Below are 20,025 nucleotides of genomic sequence, written 5' to 3' on the forward strand. Positions count from 1 at the left end.
GGCATGTAAAATACATAGTGATGTCAGCAGCATTAAATTCTAGTGCCAAGTAGGGAAACAGTTAAATGTAGTTTAACTATAAAATTAATATTATACTAATTTTAATAAAAGGAAAAGATTTACCTTATTATTTTTAGTTCAGACATGCAGTCATGTGCAAGGTAATTCAATACCCACTGTATAAAATATGAACTATGAAAATGTTTTACAGATGTTTTTAATCAGCTTCCTTTGTTTAACATTAGACGCTAACCTCCAGAAGATACATACAAGCTGCACATCCTACAGGTAATGCTATCCAGATGGGATGTTTTCCCTGAACATCATGCTTAATAACATAAGCAATAAGGAATAACATAAGGAATATGCTGTGAAGAAAAAGCACCTTGGCAAAAAAATTCTAATGTCATTTCATATTCAGTGGCACGACACATCTTTTCCAGCTTGCCTCCAGTATGTCTTGTGGAAAACTCCCAAAACATACAGCATAAAAATGTCTTGAATTCAGACAGCTTTATGTTGACTGCTCGGCTCTAGCAAATACTAAATACAGTAGTGATATCATCTTAATTATTAACTCCTTCCTTTGGTTAAATTGCACATCTTTCCAGCTGTTAGATCTCTGGGTTATTCCTGCAGTCCTACCCCACACTGAATTTTCTCAGCCTCCAGCAATTTCATCAGGAAGATGCTGTTGCAATGAGTGAAGCAAGTACATCTTTGGGTCATAAGTCAATAGTAACACTAGCTCAGAGACGAGGTAACCAGCTAAGGCATCGCAGTTGCGTGGTAAGAACATTCCTCGTGTGTCACACCGCTAGATGCATTTGCTGAACATCATTGTCTCAGTATCTTGTTCACGTGTTACCTACTTAGAAAGGGAAAAGCCCCAAAACGCCCGGACAACTCCAGTGACTCTTGCAGAAGTGCACCCTGTAGAGTCCTTTGCTCTGACGACTTGAGCAAAGGAAGGAAAGAAAATCTTCCTTTACCTGCTCCAGAGAGACAACTCAGGCAGAGACTATAATCGGTGCAGTGTAAGGACTCAGCCCATATCCATAAACATCTCCTTCTTCCTCAAGTGGAACACGGGGAATTTAAGCACCTGTATTTTTGCCAGAGACGTCCACCGTGTTTTATGAGCTTGCCTAAAATTGTGTGCTACGGTGACATCATTTTAGCAGGACTGAAATGCTTGGGGTCCGCCCTGTCACCTAACAACTCTCTCCCTGGGAGGATTTAGTCCTTTAGATACCCTCAGTGAACACCGGGAGCACCAAGTTCTGCACAAAATTCAAAAGTAGGGTCACCTCAGTTAAAAAAACCTATATGCAGACAAAGACACTCCCTAAAGCGAGCCCCCTACGGGTCATCACCTGGGATAAGAGCTGTCCCAAAGAGATGAGTTCAGTCCCTCCCTCCAGGCAGCAGAGACCCAAACCCGACCCTCAGCCCTCGGGGTAGTGTTCGAGCCAGAAGCCATAAGCCAGGCTGTGGAAGGGAGATCTGTGCCCCTGTCCTGAGACTATATTCGCACACGAGGATTTGGTGTTCGCTGGATCTGAGGAGCGTAAGAGGGAGAATGACCCCGCATGCTAGTGCTGAGGGGACTCAGTTACGAGCGGGTGCCTCAAGGTTAATGCTGCTATGGCTGGAAATGCTTGTGCCTGTCCTTTTATGGTTGGTTATCTGAAATCAGAGGAATAAGGCTGTAATTAGAGCAGCAAGTACAGAGAAAACAGTGAAATCTGCTGGTTTAACTCAATGGCTATAACTCATCACTACTCATTATTTTCTCTCTCTTAAGATACCTGAGCTCATACGTTCAATTGAACAGAAATACACACTTCTATGGAATAAATATGTTAGTTACTTTAAGATGAGAGGAGATTTCCATCTCACTGACAATAAGATGTCAGTGATCTCACTGACAATAAGATGACAACTATCTCAGGGACGCGGGTCTATCTGTGTGTCCCGTCAACTCAGTCCTACCACTACAAAGTACCACTGAATTCTGTCACCTATTTGTAAACATAAAGGAGTGATACCTGCCTGTTTCATAGGGCTCAGAGAAGGCTTTGCTCAGGAACAACAGCAGCAGTGCATATAAAATATGAAGCAGCCCGCAAATGAGGACGTCACAGTTCAACATACACCTCTTCACCTGGAGTACTGCGTTCAGCTCTGGGGCCCCCAGCGTAAGACAGACATGGACCTGCTCAAGGGGTTCCAGAGGAGGACTGTGAAGATGATCAGGGGCTGGAGCAGCTCTCCTGTGAGGACAGGCTGAGAGAGCTGGGGTTGTTCAGCCTAGAGGAGGCGCCGGGGAGACCTTATAGCAACATTCCAGTACTTAAAGGGGGCCTGCAGGAAAGATGGGGATGGACTCTTTATCAGGACATGTAGCAACAGGATGATGGATAACGGTTTTCAACTGAAAGAGGGGAGATTTAGATTAGATATAAGGAAGAAATTCTTTACTGTGAAGTCGTTGAGGCACTGGAACAGGTTGCCCAGAGAAGCTGTGGATGCCCCATCCCTGGAAGTGTTCAAGGCCAGGTTGGACGGGGCTTTGAGCAGCCTGGTCTAGTGGAAGGTGTCCCCGCCCATGGCAGGGGGTTGGAACTTGACGACCTCTAAGGTCCCTTCCAACCCAAACCTTTCCATCATTCCAGGATTCCTCACTTCAGAGGTTTGCAATGGGAATTTTGGGGTAGGATTCAGCTGGAGACTGACACCTCAAATTATGCATGTATAATATGTGTAAGCGCCCGCACAGTAAAAGGAGCCTGGGGGCTGTTCAGGTGACTGGACAGTAATTGTTTACAGAGTTGGATACTTGACTCTGCTTCAGTGCTACAGTGGGTACTTAGACATCTATAGCAGACATACAGACACACACATATAGACGTGAATTTAGGTATCTGAATCCAGACCTGAATCCTACCCTTCTCTCTCCATTATGAAATCAGGCATACTTTTACCTGTCAACCAGGACATAAAGTATCTCATTCCAAACAAATTTCCAACAGCCCATCCACCAAACACAGGTTGTAACCATCAGCCCAGGCTTGCAATGCAAAAAACCAAAAAGGAACCTGGGGTCACAGGAAAAGCCTCTGACACAAATATATTTTCAAAGAAAATGGATGTGAGAAATGGATGTAAGAAACTACATTTTCCATTAGGCAACTAGATCTTCCCAGAAAGGGTCCTGACATCACTGTAAGAGCAGATATGACCAGGGTTTCCGCAAAAAGGCATGGATATCTACAAAAAACGCACCAGAGATCGGGGTTTTTGGGTGCATGCAATTGCTAGCCTAGAGTCATCAAAACAGACAAGAAAGAGACCTGCAATCCAGTGCTCCTGAGTCGACTCACGCCTACCTTACGGGGCTCACATCCCTTTGCAGAGCCCGGCTGGGAGTTCCAGCACACCTAACTACTAAATACTAATAAACACTAATTCAAATGTTTCCTATGCCAGAGAACGGTAGGAGCTCTTGCATAAGAACATAGTTGTGTCTCCCATACTTCTATTACTGAAGCATTTGGAAGCTTAATAAAAATTTAGATTTGAAATGGGTTGTGACAGGTTAAGATTAACATCCTCCTACTGCAATTGCTTAGAAGTAGGGAACTGGCAAGACACAGGCTATTTTTCAACCAGACGGGCATGTTTCTACTGACAGTGACAGAAACATTTCCACAAAATAGCCTCCTGCTGTCTCCAACACTAATGAAATGCACTGCATACAGCGGCGTAACAGCAATACATTTCCCTCAGAATATGAAATGTAAACTCTGTGTTAACCATCCTCCAGAACTGCACCATATCTATAACTTTTGTAGAACATGAAGTCTTTGTTAGATTAACTGCTGAAGGGCCTAACTCCTCATAAACCACCCCCCCTCCCAAGAAACCCTCACCAAATTTATGTGATAGAGAAGGACTCGATATGGAAATCCAGCTAGACATACCTCTTAGCCACCTTCTGTGTGCACAGAGTAAAAGGTCTGCAGGAGCAGGTAAGTGGAAAATACCTCATTACATATATGAGCAAGGAATATCCCATTCCTGCTCCCCAAAACAGGTGTGTATACATTTTCATGTCTGCAAGTACACATATTCTACATACAAAATGCATAATGGTGAGACGTAAACCTTTCTCTACCATAATTTTGAGCAGCTGTTTCAATCACACATGGTCCTGCAAGACAGAGCATTAAGTAGCTCAGACAGCTTAGTTATATTAGACCAGAGTTACGCCAAAATATCACAAGAAGGGCCTACTTGGAGTCATTTGAATTCCTTAACTTGAAATTTTGATATCTTCAAAGATATTAAATTAAGCAATAAATCCCTTTTTCATTTGTTTATTAGTTTTATTATATATTTATTCAGTTGTTTATTATTTATACTGTCGCAGCGCACAGCCATATGCCACTGATACTGGTGGGTCACTGGATTGCTAACTTGGCCAACACATGGTCACATCAAAAAGGACACTGTCACATAAAGCTTACAGTCCAGGATGACAGACAGCAAGTGACAGAGACTCGCACAAACGTAACATGCAAAGAGAACAGTAATAGTCTCAGAAATTCAACTGCTAGGGACATTTTTGCAGATATTAGAACAGATGGGGAGTTTAGCAAGAATTTGGAAGCCAATATTTGCTTTTTCAAGTGAACAAACAGCCTTTTCTTCATAAGGATGTAGAGAAGAAAATCAACTTTACAATACTGACTTTATTCTAATGGAGAAGATTGACACAATTTTTTAATGGAGTTCACCAACCCATGATAACAGAATATCGCAGAGAACTGTGACAGACTTCAAGCATACAGACATGTAGTATTGATGCAACCAGTCCACTGAGGTTTTTTGGAAAAGGAAGAGCATTCATTGTTCCCCCCAGAGTTAAATTGCTCAGATTCAGTTTTCGCTACGACCTTTTAAAAAACTGTCCTAATATGAAACTATGAAAAACAAATGGAGTGGAAAGAAAGCTCTCCTTCAACAAGGAAACATTCTTCTCAATCTATAAGCAATATCAGAGGATTGCACATGCTAAGAAAAAAAAATTCCATCACTAGATCAGAATACCAACAGATATATCTAACATTGAATCATATAATCTGATATTGTCTTATCACAATGTAACAGATTTGAACCTTCAAAAGGTTTAAAATAATCTTTTGTAAATAATGAAGTTCACCACTAATATGAATTAATTACCCTTAAAAATGAATAAACACTAAGCAGTCAAGCTTTTATGAGACCCTGCAGCTATAGCCGAAGCAAAAAAAATTATAAAAATTAAGTTGAATTTTTGAACTACAAATAATCACTATTAAGTATTATTTTAGATTAAATGCACATGTGAAATATATGAATAATTTAATCACGAGCACTGGTCAGTATCTTGAATTGAAATATTTTCCCATTGCAAAAATCATATTTCTTGAAACAAACAATTATGCAACCAGGTATTGAGCAATATTTCACAGGTCCGTGGTTAAGATCACAGAGAGAAATAATGACATCAAAAGATGCATTCATCCGCCCTATATTATGGCACTCGGCACACGGGACACTCAGTTTCGGGTTTACATTCATCTTGCAAGCAGAGACTTAAACACTGGTCTTTCCTCTCCAACACTACGGTCCTACCCACCGGACCCACTGGCTAGATCAGATTCTTCTTCAACTCAGTAGATTTTTACAAAATATTTTTAAAAGCTTTCAGTTTTGTTCTACTGAAAAAGTAAAGCAAATTTCAAAACCTCTAAATTTTTCAGGAAATGGAAACCTTGTTTTCCAGCCAGACACAGTAATTACAGAGACCTCTGAGCAGGACATGAACCCTGTAATGCTTGAGCAAGAGCCTGAATTTCAGGCTTGCAGTGTTTGACTGAGTTCAAAATGTGGCATCATTGGAATCAACTCTAACGGTACTATAATGGAAATGCCACCATCTCCTATTGTAACTGCTCCCGTACACAGAGATTTGAAGGAGTTTCAAATGTATGGGTAAATACTGGAAAAGGACCAAAATGAACACAAAGGAAATTCAAGTCCTAAAAGCTACACCGAAGCAATCTGAAAGGCTTGCTTTAAACCTGTAAGAGGAAGGAAATTCACAGTTAAGACTGAAAATCCTGGCTGAAACTCCAGCCTTCAAACACATATACTGCTTTGCAGAAATGAAAAAGGGTAGGCAAACCATACAAATCAAGACCACAGTGTCAGACTGGATTTCCAGTTTTAACTATGATTTGTGACATATTAGAGAACACTTTATTTCATTCTGTTTCCATAAAGTTGTAGCTTTCAGATGGACAGGGCAAGGATAGTCAAACTAGCTGAGGGTTTATTATAGAAGCAAAATCACTACCTTATACTTAGGTAGTGAATAGATTTCTTGCTAGAGGTCCATAAAAAAAGTAGAAAAAAAAAGGAAAGGAAAAAAAAGGAAGCAATACTTCCAGAAGACACAACACTAGATTTAACAGCATCACCTTTCCCAGTATAAATTTCTTTGTAGTACTGGTACTCAGTACTTCCCACAGCAATATCAGTCATGATGTTCTGTGCAAGTGCTTCAAAGCAATTGCTTGTAGCTTACATCAAACTTTGATTAGACAGTTACCCATAGTTCTTCCAAAAATGGGACTTGATTCAATAAATAATTGTATATGTAGGCATATCTACACATACATGTCCCTATATATGTATATATTTAAGAGCTTTCCTGATCAAAGGCCAAAATTAGTCCAGGATCAGAGATATGGCTCAGATGACCTCTTGGGGCTTCTTCCAGCATAATTCTTCTCCAAGGCTCAGGACTGAAATTCCAGAGCAGTTGGGGTAAAAACGTGCCATTAACCAAAAGGAAATGCTCAACTTATAACTGGTGTGCCACAAGCTCCGCGTGTAGAGAGGCCGACGATCAGCCTGGGCAGTGCAGGCACGGAACAGGCAGACTAAGTCCTGACACAGGTGTCAAAACCATTACGCAATTTTAGGCAAGTCATCGAGCTCAATTTTCACATGTGGACAGGAATGACAGTGAAATTCAGAACTAGTGCGAGGATTAACCAGTTATTATTGCAAAGTGCTTTGAAGGTAACAGGTGCTAAGAATAAATGCTGAGTATTAGTGGGATGACTAATAAAAATTGTTAGTTACAAGGAGCAAGAATCAAAGGCGAAGCGGGGTACCACAGAAATCCAAGACATCTGGGGACGAGAATCGGTGTAATAAAATGAAAACAAACCAAAACTGTGTTATTTGGCGATCTCACACACAAACCACTTGAACTCTACACTTCTGGAGCTTATGTCATCATTGAGCCACCACCTTCCCACTTTGAGAAAGCTGCAGTTTAGGGAACTATTATTTTAAAGCAACCTATAAAGCTATGCGGAGCAGCTATTCAAGAAAAAGCCCTTCAGATTAAGACAAGTTACTAATCAGGATTCTGTTAGGGTATCTTTCCCCAGAAACTAATACACCTCCATCAGCATTATAAGACGGGATGTAGAAAATCACAAATACTCCTCAAGATTTCAGGACCCTCTGGTATATTCGGAGAATGCAGGCATATTGTACATTAAACAAAGAAATGATACACAGTTTTAAAATACCATATACAGCCCTCCATAAATCCCACAAACCCTCTCATTAACGGTTATGGTATGATTAATGTTTGTACTGGGCCATTTTAATTAGTTAAACAATTCAGAGTTCTACCTTAAAAAGCAGCTTTGTGAAACTGCAGTAGTTGCAGAATATTTTACTCCTGGGCTTGATAAAACACTAAACCAGAAACTGCTTTAAAATAACTGCCTGCCACAGCACTTTTAGCCAACTTTTGCACCTGGTGCCGAGAGAAAAAGCCAAGTGAACTTTCACTCACTTGTTGCATGTCAGCTTCAATGCGATGTCTTTCTTCTGTTGTGTTGGGGTTTCTAACTGGAAGAGACAAGTAAGCTAAACTAGCAGCCAATCAATCCCTAAATTCTAAGAATGCAATAAAATTTGATACTAATAAATCTTTTCTTTTAACAGCCAGAAGAGATTAACAAAGTTATTTGAAATTTTATCCTCTTCTGTTCTTTCAATAGGACGATTACCTGACAATCCCGTTGAATCAAATAGCAAAATTAAAAGAGACACAATTAAGCTTGTATATACATAGGAACAGGATACGCATTTATGCATATCCCTAGTAGGTCCTCCATTATTTATTAGCCTCGATGTATTTTTCTTCCTCTTACAATAAAAGTTATTACACCTTTGGATTGTCAAATAAAAATCCAATTGGCTGAGACATAGACCATCAATATAAAATAGCTTTGCACAGCTTCCCTCTCAACTACAACTTGTCAACTTTTTTCAGCTCTGCCATTCATTTGTTTCATGACATTGGGAAAATCCACTTAGTCTTCTTTGTACTTTAATTTCTCATAAGTAAAGGGATCTGATTTTTTTTCTGTAATTTGGAATGGCGATGGCGGAATGCAAGATGAAAACGGCAAATGATGTGAAAACATATTCAAGGATTAGAGATTATAAAAAATGTAGCTACTGAGTGTTGTGAGAATGGTTGCTCGGAGCCGTATCTTATGAGTGTATTGAAGCTGATATACTAGCATCAGGCTGTGTATCACTATCAAGTGTTCTTTATTAATCTATATATACATATATGCTTACATGTATGCGACGGTGCAAAGATGCATGCATTCAGACTTCCACATGAACAGTGACGTCCACAGAAGAAGCACCTGTCACAAGACTTTCCATTCTACCATGAATTCTTGAGAGGGATGTAAAACCTGCCTCTCCCTTTAGCTTCTCAGACTTGTGCTCTCCTTCATGGAGACACCAACGGCCATATTCCCCCTATTTAATCATTATCCACCTACTTTATCTGGCTTCATCCGAGGTTCAGTTTAGGAGCAACACACCTGCTGATTCTCACTCGATTTGCTGCTTCTTGATGGCTTCCCTATCACCAGCACTTAATGTCCTGTAAAGCCACTTCCCCCACTCATTCTCCAAACCAGACCTTCTGCAAGCTCCAATGCACCAGCCACAGCTTCTCTTTCAAAGCTCTCTGCCTCTCATGTCACATATTCCTGTTCTCTGGCTATTGAGATTATTCCTGTCTCTCTTGCTCCTTCCACTACATTTTGTTTTCATCTTTCTTTATTCCACTTCTTTAAACAACTCTTTGCCAAATCTCAGGCTTCCTATACCTTATTTGCAACCTGGCTTCCTCTTCTAGCTCCATAATTTTTCTGCTACAAGAGATAGTATATGCATTGCCACAAAGTTGCACCTAGTTTTTGTTCCTGAACACCTTCTCTTGTCATAAATCTCTGGCCTTTTTCCCAACCCTGACCCACCTCAGTGATGCATCATATCCTGCCTACTTAGTTTTCAATTTTTCTTTGCTCTCTGGCACTTTTGCTCACGGCATGCAGATGTCCTCAGTCCATACTCCCTTTTCAAGAACCCATATCTCAGTCCAGCCTGTCTCTCCAAATCTTTCCCTATTTCTTTCTCTCTCTTCATCTGTTAAAAAAAAAATGCAGAACATGCAGTTTCCCGCTAATGCACAGACTTCCCCTCTTCTAACTCTGTCTTGGATCAGCTCCAACCTGACTTTTCATAAACCCCCTCCCCTGAAACCATTCATATATGGGACACTACGTGCCTCTTCCTGGACAGAAATCTGGGCCTCCAGTATGTCTTTATTTTCCCTGACTTTTCTGCTGTTTTTGATACTGGCATCTCCTTTTGCCATCAGAGAAGTTCCAATTATCCTTTTTTTCAGAGTGGCTTTGAGACTTTTGTCATGGGGACTCTATCACTCTCAGGTGGGAGTTGTCTGACTAAACACAGATGTTTACATCTGAGCCGGTCACCCAAGGCATCCTTTGTAGTCACTAGAGACAGATTACCATTCTGGGTCCAAATTCACCTCACCCTGAAAACAAATGCCTGAAAAAAGTCAAATAAATGATATGCTACAAGTAACATTTCTCTCTGATGATTTCTCCAATAACCAGCCACACTATGGCTGCTTCACAGGAATATAAACTATCGATAGGCAGCGATGCAGTATAGCACCTAACATACCATGTGCGCACAGACAAGTACAACGCCTTTGCCCAAGCTATAAGAAGTTGGGTGGCCTGAGTTGGTAGATTATATGTTGTAATTTAAAGGAAGAGTGTATGAAAACAGAGCTAGCTGAGCTTGGGAATATTTATGTAAATCACAGATACAACTACTGCATGGAGTCCCCTGGACTTAATAGCTGTGTTAAAAATAATTCAGCTGAATTAGATTGACTATAAAGCATATACTTTTCTGAGATGCTCATCTCTGTACCAGTTGGGACAGAGCTCCTGACATGTTTTCTCAAATTTATTTCCTATATGCCCTCCTCTCACTAAGGCACTAATTCCATCACCTCATGCAAAAAATCTTGGACCAGCCATACTGCTCTTTTAAACAATTATTTTTCCTTTAATTTTGGCTCTTAATAGCACAAGAAGCCACAGACTGTGCAGGTGATGGGTCTGAAAGGAAAGGGACATCTCTGGAGGGAAAGCTTCAGCATAAAATGGTAGAATTAAACTGTGACATCTGGCTAACACAGTTTACCAAATTTTATGGGAAGAGAATGCTTTTATAGCCAAATTCTGGCCTGTTAGGAAATCGGGTAAGAAATCAAGGGCTTCCTCAAGAGGGGACCATCACCTAGGTGAGTATTCAGTGAATCGTCACTGCCTGCCGGTTCTCTGAGAAGGCAAGGTAGTAAGTGTATAAGAAACTTAAAACACATATGACTTGGTGCAGAAAGGCAGCTTTTTGGTGCACCTACAAGAAAAGCCATGAAAAGAAAAAAGGAAGAGTGACCAAATCAAGGATAAGTTTAATATGCATTTTCTCTACCTGAATATGTTTCACTTTTCTATGGAACCCATCACTGAAACACAAACATTCACTGATACTTTTAGATACGGCCACAGAAAATTCTTAACATATTATCTTAAATGATGGAAGATCTTCAGTTAACATACAGCAAAATCACAGGTGTAAGAGTTAGAGAGTAAATTTTGCTTTGCAGTTGCCTCTGTCAGGAATGGGTTACAGTCCATACCTGGATTGCTCCATTTGTTTTTGCAAGTCTGAGATAAAAGACAGTTTGTGCTAGTTTTTGTGTATAAGTTATTTTCTGTCCACTCAAAGACTGCACTGCCATCAACACTGCTATCAGGTAGGACTCGTGGCTTGAAGATAAAAGAACACAGAAATAAAAAGCGTTGACATCCCCCACAATTAAATAAATACTGATCTAAGGTTTCTGCTGTTATCACTGTTTTCGTTGGCCAATGACACTTACAGACACAAAAGAGCTGTATTTGCCAAAACTAAAGCACTTAAATATTAAGAAAACAAATGCCGCAGCGCTTCAAGAAGTGAAATAGCTTTGCCAAGTTTTCCAGTAGTGGTGTACTATTCCTATTTGTCGAGTAAAATCGTTTTGAATGACGGTAACACCTTTGCCTTCAGTTCTTGTTTTCTTTTGAAGGAGAACAGAAATGGAAGATGTTGACAAAGGTGGAGAACTTCGGTATCGACAATTACCTATTAATGACAAAGTGCAGCATTAGAAACTCAAGACCTCTGAACACTAGGTGTCAGTGTAAGAAATGGAAAAATATCAAAAACCTGTTGTTTCCAATCAGGTGGATTAGCTAAGAAACCAGAACCAGCTGTAACCACATTTCCTTGTAACTGCATAACACTGTTAACAAGCCAATCTTCCTAAAAAATGTTATTCTGAAACTATCAGGTTTGCTTGAAATCAGATAAGGCGATTTAAAAACTACAGCGAATTTGCTCTGTTAAACACTCTGAGATGACCTTTAAGGTTTATGAGTTAAAGACCGTGCAGAATTTAACACTACTCTTTTTTTCACCACAGATATCCATAAATAGGTTTGTGTCTTTCACAACTTAAAGTTTACAGTTTTGTTCGACAGAATCAATAGAAAATGAAATATCGAAAAAATACAGCTAGTGCTGAAAGTCACAGAGGTAAGGTGCCTCTCGCTTCACTTAAGAAGTCCAGATTTTAAATGGATGACCAGAACGTTAAATAGTTACTTCAGAAGATGAAAAGTCACATCCTAGAAGTGCCCATTTACCTCCCCTGACACAAAAGATGATCTGTCATCATTATCTCAGGTATAGAAAAATATGTTTGTTTGCCTTTATGTTTGGTCAGGTGAACCCACTCAGGATCTCAAAGGAAAAGCAGAAGGAATGTTACCCTCCACCAGGCACTGACGGTTAACATATTCGGACAATTATTTGAAATAAAGCAAGTAAGATGATAAAAAGAATTATTAAATCCCATTGTTTATTCGATTCTGGAGATGATCTCAAAGATACACAGATGCTTTTCAAAATTAACTTGAGGTCCATTATCCTAATCAAATACCCACGTGTTGCGCACCACCGATAAATTTCAGATTCTTTTCATTTAGTTTACTAATTGCTGCCAGAATTGGACTACTAGAAGAGATGGGTCTTTGTGTGCAGATATGGACTTTACACACATGTCCTTATACTTACAATATTCAGTTTACATCAGACAAGTTAAAGAATGAAACGCTGAATATGTTTTCCATTTGACTTCTGAAGCTTGGGATGTAATTACGATTTTTCACAGTCTGAAAGGCAGCTCCCTCATTTCAGCCCAGCTAAATAATTTGAGGCATTTTTAGGCTACATCAAAAATACTCTTGGCAAAAGCCTGTCCAATCATAAACACTGTTAATTAAGGAGACTAGAGAGTAAAACCATTGACAAAATATTGATTTACCAGAATGCATCATATTGTGCCATACAAAGCTACCGATTACTCTTCAACTTCTTAACTTTTTTATTTGTTCTTTTCTGAAGAGCTAACCACCTAGAATTCACAGCATTCCAGCAAAATAATAAGTGATATCAATATAAGTAGCCAACACAACCTGGACACAGTGCCTCTGTACACTGAATATCTCGGCTTGTTACAGCTCATCCAAGATTTCAATAGCGATTAACCTATGCTATGCTCCTAATAGTATATATGAAATCTAAATAGAGGTTGTATTTTGGAAAGTCAGGCTGGGCTCAGCTTATCGGTTGATTCATAAAAGCCCCAGAAGCCAAGGTAATTGAGTATAAATATATTTAAGAATGCCATAGATTCCAAAGCCCCCAGGAGTGAAATTTCTTACATGCTCAATTCCTCTTGCTCAACAGCCTAAACAGGAATCCGATGTGTTAATGGTGGAAAAACACATATACACGCATACATGTACAACACATATAAATCTATGTCATTGCTACTAAAGGCCCAAAGGCTGATACAGAAAATCAGGAAATCCCTGGATTACAGCTGCCTGCACTACCTTCACCCTTCAGATTTTCTATGCACTACGAGACAATCTTTAGCCATTGATGGCACATTGCTTTTTCCATTCCATCCAGTCAATGGTTTGGACTTTTTTCTTCACTGTTGAGCACGTTGCTACAGTTACGTGGGCATAATTACTCATTTCCTTCTGTTTGGGTTTTTTTTTTTAAGGGTTTTTAATAATAGTAACTTAAGTCTTTCCACTTTTTACATCAGCGAAGTCCATCACCTCTGGGTGCTGAGCAGCATCTCTGCATGACCAGGCAAAAAGCAACAGCTCTGTCTCATAGCACATGTTGACTCTGCAGAAAAATCCATGGGAAAGAAAACATCTGACCAAGTAGGAGCTTTCTCATCTTAAGAGAAAGCCCAGAGAGAGCCCAGAATCCCTGACTGGACTCCTGAACTGTCTCCTCAAGTATGTGATGTGCTTCGCAATAAATACATCTGAATACGGTGAACAAGTCACAGATAACAGTAGAGTAGAAAACTCAAGACATCACTCTTCATATAAATTACCAATGAAGAAAAAATTTCTTTTTTTTAACAAGAAATTGAGATAACAGTGTCTTGTGCCTGAAGTGTTGTCTTCTCTCAGAAATGACAGGCACACTGTCACTGAGCCTCTTTGATACAGGAGTCATAGCATCTGATCTCTCTAGAATGGCAACGAATGGGTTGAGTCTATTCAAATTTTTTCACTGTATAGAAAAAAATACACTCAAAACAACAAAACCTGCTCGATGAGTTTGTAAATTGAACAAAAAAGTTTGGGTTTTTTTGTTAAAAAAAGAGCCCTTCCTTTTAGAGGCGCACAAAAATCTTTCAAAAATTTAAACAATACAAACCATCCAAAACCAATTTTGAGCGTGGCAGCCACAAAAATTTACGTCAAAAGTACTACTTCATTTAAAAAAAAAAAAAAAAAAAGAAAAAACTTACTCCTACCAATGCAATGACATAATCTAAATGTTGACCACACTTAAATGATGTAAACGCACAGAGAACAATTAACAACCACTTGCTTTGTGGCTGTGCAACTCCCTAGCTGTCCCGTAGGTGCCACGTGGTGGCACTCAAGATGAACCACTCCCTAACCTTCTCCCGTACCGAGGTCAGACTGACAGGCCTGTACTTTCCCCGATCCTCCTTCCGGCCCTTCTTATAGGTGGGCATCACATTTGCTAACCTTCAGTCAACTGGGACCTCCCCAGTTAGCTGGGACAGCTGACAGATGATGGAAAGTGGTTTGGTGAGCACTTCTGTCAGCTCCCTCAGTACCCCTGGGTGGGTCCCATCCAGCCCCATTCCTGGTACCCAGGGAATTTTTTATATTATAAACTTATTTTCCAGTTTGGTTTCTTCCAGGGCAGGTGTGCCATGTGTTTGCTGCAAATGTATACATGTTGTTTAATTTACTCTACAGTAGGAACAGAACGAAGAGTGGAAGGATTTCTCCCAGATGGTTTTTGTGAACTCCTTTATCCTTTATATTTAACTCCACTCATGTAAACACACAGCGTGTTCCGGTTTGCTGAGTTGTATATACACCCTACGACTTTGTACAAAGTCTGAATGTTTAGTTAGCCAGAAGATTGTTTCCATCCTGTGATTCATTAGGTCCCTATGGTACCCTCAACTTCCTTTATTTTGTACAATCACAAATTATATTAGTTTGTCTTATTTTGATAACCCCTCTAATTAATGTCCTGCACAGGAAACTTTATTAATGTTTTAAAACAGACTCATAAAACAAGGACTTTTCCTATTACTAGGGTGGCATAAGTGACAGTTGCATATAACCTGGGACCAAGAATGAACAGTGCTTCGCACTGTTTGTTTTTATCAGTGGGCAATTTCTGTTAATGAACGAGCTGTTTTCAATTCTTCCTTTTTTAAAAGGAATGTCAGAAATTCTACAGTGATTTATATCAAGGTCACAAGTCTAACAGTTCAAAAACGCAGTAAACAAACCTGGAACTGTATGACTTCAGAACAGCATAGAGGTTACATACATTAAGTACTAATGCAGCTTGTGAATGAGTAACGAGTGTGATTTGGTTTTTAAAGAAAAAACCCGTAGGAGCAGGCTGTAAAGAGCCAAGAAAGCTCTATCCCCGCCTCTGTTTAAATCCTCGTTTTTTCCTACTCCTCTCCCCTGTTGCCACTGTCATTTTCTCTGGATGGGCAAGCAAAGGTGGCTTTTGCCTCCTCCTTCTCCTTTCATTTTAAACTGCAATAAAATGGTTAATGGCTGCAGGAATAAAGCTGAGCAGCAAAGAAAGCACACTGCATTCACCCAGAAAATGTACAGCCCTTTGAAAATACAAAATTCATGCTGATCTTGATTGAGTACTTAGCATTTCATATCAGTAAACCTATCCTTACGCTTGTCTCTGTATTTTCATCATTCCTTTTCCTAGCTGTGGCAAATGACTACCCAATCTTTACTTAAGTCCCTACTATAAAAAGCAATTTACTCCACAGGATGGATTTACTACGGACTTACTCAGTACTTGCCATCCTGCCGAGTCTCTGAATCTCACTCTAAGTGTTCCACCTAAGAATATTGTCACAATTTAAAATAATCTATGTATGCCAGTATAGATTATTCACCTGCTGACCTGTGTTCTGTGCTTCAGCTGAGACCAAAGGACTGATTCTGAATTAGCTATACTATCTCTCTAAGAGAAAATTACCTTCCAATAGTAATAAATCAGAAAAAAATATATTATCTGTGTGTATACACAAAGTATTCATATATGCATTTATGCTACATGAGACCTAAATCATGCTCTTACAAAGGAATCAAGAGTGGAATGTTAGTAAGTGTTAGGTAGCAGCACAAGTTGTATGAAATTAAATTCTTTGACAGGAAGACCAAAGTAAGTGATCAAAAAAATCCCAACAGATATCATGTACAACATGATCTTGGGCAACTGAAGTTCCTTTAGGTGACACTGCTGCATTCTAAAAAAGCCAGCCAAGCGGGTGTCACTTAAATCATTTGACATCAGTTGAAGAGATCAGAGTCCATCTTCTAGCAGACACACATCAGCTGACAGGGTGTAAACCACAACTCTGTTAACATGAATTCTATCATCATGACAGTCTCCATGATGACTTATCACACTTCACAAAGAAATCCAGTAGAGAAAACATTTAAAGGGTGCAGTCTCAGGCTGTTGCAATGAGCTGTGGCCTTCCCTCTGGCAGCCAGCCTTTCATGGACAGACAGGGTTACTTACCAGTAGGTAGGGACTTTTGGGCTCTGTTTATAAGCACGTCTGTATCTCTGGTGTGCATTTGTGTAATTCTTCATATGCCCTTTCTGATCTCTTTACTACTGCTAAAATGTCTTCCACTGGGAAAAACCAAAACCAGTCTCTTCCCGATGCCATTTGATAGCTCAGAAACAAAACGTAAAGGACTGAAGTTCAGATCTAGTGCTAAACTGAGCAATCGCGTTCTGTGAGAGCAGGCCTCAGCACTCCTGCTACTGCGCTCAGCGTGCCTAGAGAGTAAACTGCGGGTAGTTCACTCTGATAACGGATGCCCAGTTGACACATTCCCAGCACAAGGAAGGTAACTCCTTAACAGCCTTTTCGATTTAAGTAGCACATAATGATCTTATTGTCTGTTAGCCTTTGAACATGACATCTGAAGCACGAACATGGAGCTATGGCCCTACCAAGACAAGATACTAAGAGATCTTAAGTTTTTAATATTAGTCTAATAATACTACATTTTCCTATGATGCAGCCCAGTATGACAAAATTCTCGACAGAGACGGTCAAGGTGAGGAGAGACTTTTCCTCTTTCTTCAGTAGTACATGAAACAATTTCCAGATGCTTTTACATCCAGGCATGTGCCAGACTTCACCTGTTTTGTTGCCAAACCTCTCGATGGTAGTTTAATAACTAAGAAAAAATCCTATTCCGTTTCTCTTAGCTACAGCCTCTTTTTCTTGTCAAAGTGCTGGATAGTATTGATTTGTCCTAAACCAGGATCTTTGAGTTCCCTTTCTAAGGGTCTGGATAGATATTAATAGATTATTATAGGAGATGATGCTTCAAAACCTTTTTACTGCACATGCAAATTGTATTGGCTAGGATGAAAAAATTAACTAAAAGAGGCCTCTTTCCACTTCAAATGGTAAGTAATTTAAAACCTTGTCCCCTTCTGACTGACATTTTTTTGTATTCCCTGTTGAACCTTTTTTGCAGGCACAATTTCCCTCACAACAGACACCTACTACTTGTCCTGAACCTTAAAGAACAATCTAGCCTTGACTGGAACCTCTAGTCCTAGTACACATAAATAAATACATACAGTTTTAGGGTAATATTAAGGCATCTATAAAAACATATAGATCAGGTACTAAACAAACACTAGCAGTCAACAGTGAATTTGATTTTAAGTTAAAACTTAAATTCTTTGTGCCCTTCAAATACATTATGCTTGAATAAAAATGTATAGAACACTCTCATTCTATGGTGGGGTTTTTTTGTTTGTTTTACATTCCTTGATATGCAAACAATAAAACATTTATTATAATTATAAAATACGCAAAAAAAATTCAAACTCATGTTAGCATTCTAACACAAATTGGATGACATTTATCTCTCAGCTTCTATGCCTGTCTTCTAGATATTCAAACCCCAGCAAGCCACCAAAGGATCCCTTTTTTAGCCAGCTAAGGAAATAAATTCCTCAAGAGATTCATCTCATCTAACTCAGGAACTAATTTTAGGATGATGTAAATCATCCTCTGGAGATGCTCATCTCCTTCTATACATTGGCGCATACTTTTAGCTGAATTAAACTTAATGTAAAGCAGTATACATATTGCTCGAAGCACACAAAAACCCCAATCGTAAAATGGATGCAGAGTTTTAAAAAGTCTGTTTTTCAAGAATTTGACTTGTTAGTGCAGTCATGGGCTATAGCAGCCGGGCCTCGTGAAGTATATAGTGGTTTGAAGCAGTGACTGTATAAATCTGTCCAAACCAGACTCTGATTTAATAGAGTTCAGATCAACTTTGAAAATAGGAAGCTGGAACTATAAACCTCCAAGATATCAAAAGTCAACCAATCAAAGGTAATCACGCTGGCAACTTATTTTTTAATTCAAAAGCTCAAACCTGGACTTAATCAACAAGTTTGAGCTCTTCTTACAAATGTTTACTATGAAAGATGTATGCAATGTGCCAGCTTTATTGCAGGCATAAAAGTAATTTCTACAGTTTAGCCTTATACATGTATTCTAGACGGCAAAATGGACATGAATTTTGAGAAGAAATCATTACATTTCACAATGAGAACCATGTAGTCCATTAACATGAGTAATACGACAAAATCCAGGTAGTAAGCAATAAATTTACAACTGCAGTCAGCTTAAATTATAAAAATAGCTTTTTTTTTCTAGTACTGGATATATATCCACACGAACACCTACCTCTAAAGTGAAACTTTAATATAAATACATAATAACAGCTCAATAAGGATGTGCAGCTATTAAGGATGACAAATGTGCAAAAATCCCTATCAGAAGCCCGGAGCATGTAAAAAGCTCCTGATTTAAGAGTTCCGGCGTGTGAATGTCAGAGGTCAAAGCAATGAGCTATTAAAGATACTTTCACTTCCTCAGAAATAAAGTGCTGTCTTGGGCTCAGAGGGGAAAGGTTAGAAAAGCTGTTTATCTGCCGCTCCGTTCCCATTCTTCCTTCTGTCAGGAAATCGTACATGCTCCTACACCCCACGCGGGGTTAACCCCGGGTCACGGCCATTCCCCAAGTAAGTGCCCGGCTTTGATTTAAGTGCAAAGACCACATGGCTGCAGGTTGATTTTTTCTAAACCCACGTTTTGATGTAAAGCTCAGCTCAGCTAAGCCTCAGTGGGATGTAGAAGGACAGACTCTTCACCACATTATGGATAAAGGAAGAGCGAAGCCGCAGCTGTCGGTTTGCATGAATTAAAGGGGGTCATTAACAAAAAGAAAATGTTATTTTGTAGTAGCTAGAGCTAGAATAAGAATTAAAAATATATGCCTGGAGCAGCATGTTTAACCAGCGGGAAACCTCTGGAGAAGGGAGAGGGGTTGTCCCCTGCCCAGGAGCCACAGGGCACGTTCAGAAAAGACCAAGAGGAGCATAATGAGGAAAGAAGCCACAGCACAAGGACCCTGGGAGACTGCAGAGACCGGGATGCATTGCCAGGCTTCAGACGTATGAGCAGAAAGAAACTACCCGGAGCTGGAAGGGACCCCACGGTGTTTGCTGCGATTCAGGAAGTCACCGAAAGGTTGCTGGATTAAGTGCAAAGCTGAAGGAAAGCACCTGCCTGCAGGCAAACAGTGGCCCGGGGGAGGTTTATTTACATTATATTTTTATTTTAAAATATTTTCATGTATAAATATTTAATATATTATATATAAATATATATAAAATATAAATTTATGTTTTATACACAACATACACACATATCTATGTCTAATATGTGGTCTGACCCATTCTGAGTTTTTTC

General features: G+C 39.5%; 1 protein-coding gene across 6 annotated transcripts in view; it reads right to left on the reverse strand.

The window, feature by feature from the left end:
- SUPT3H (SPT3 homolog, SAGA and STAGA complex component) overlaps window positions 1–20,025 on the reverse strand; it is a 287,624-nt gene that overhangs the window by 121,961 nt on the left and 145,638 nt on the right. The gene's annotated exons all lie outside the window — the stretch shown is intronic.

Source organism: Phalacrocorax aristotelis, chromosome 3 (assembly GCF_949628215.1).
Source record: "Phalacrocorax aristotelis chromosome 3, bGulAri2.1, whole genome shotgun sequence".
In the NCBI taxonomy this organism is placed as follows: domain Eukaryota; kingdom Metazoa; phylum Chordata; class Aves; order Suliformes; family Phalacrocoracidae; genus Phalacrocorax; species Phalacrocorax aristotelis.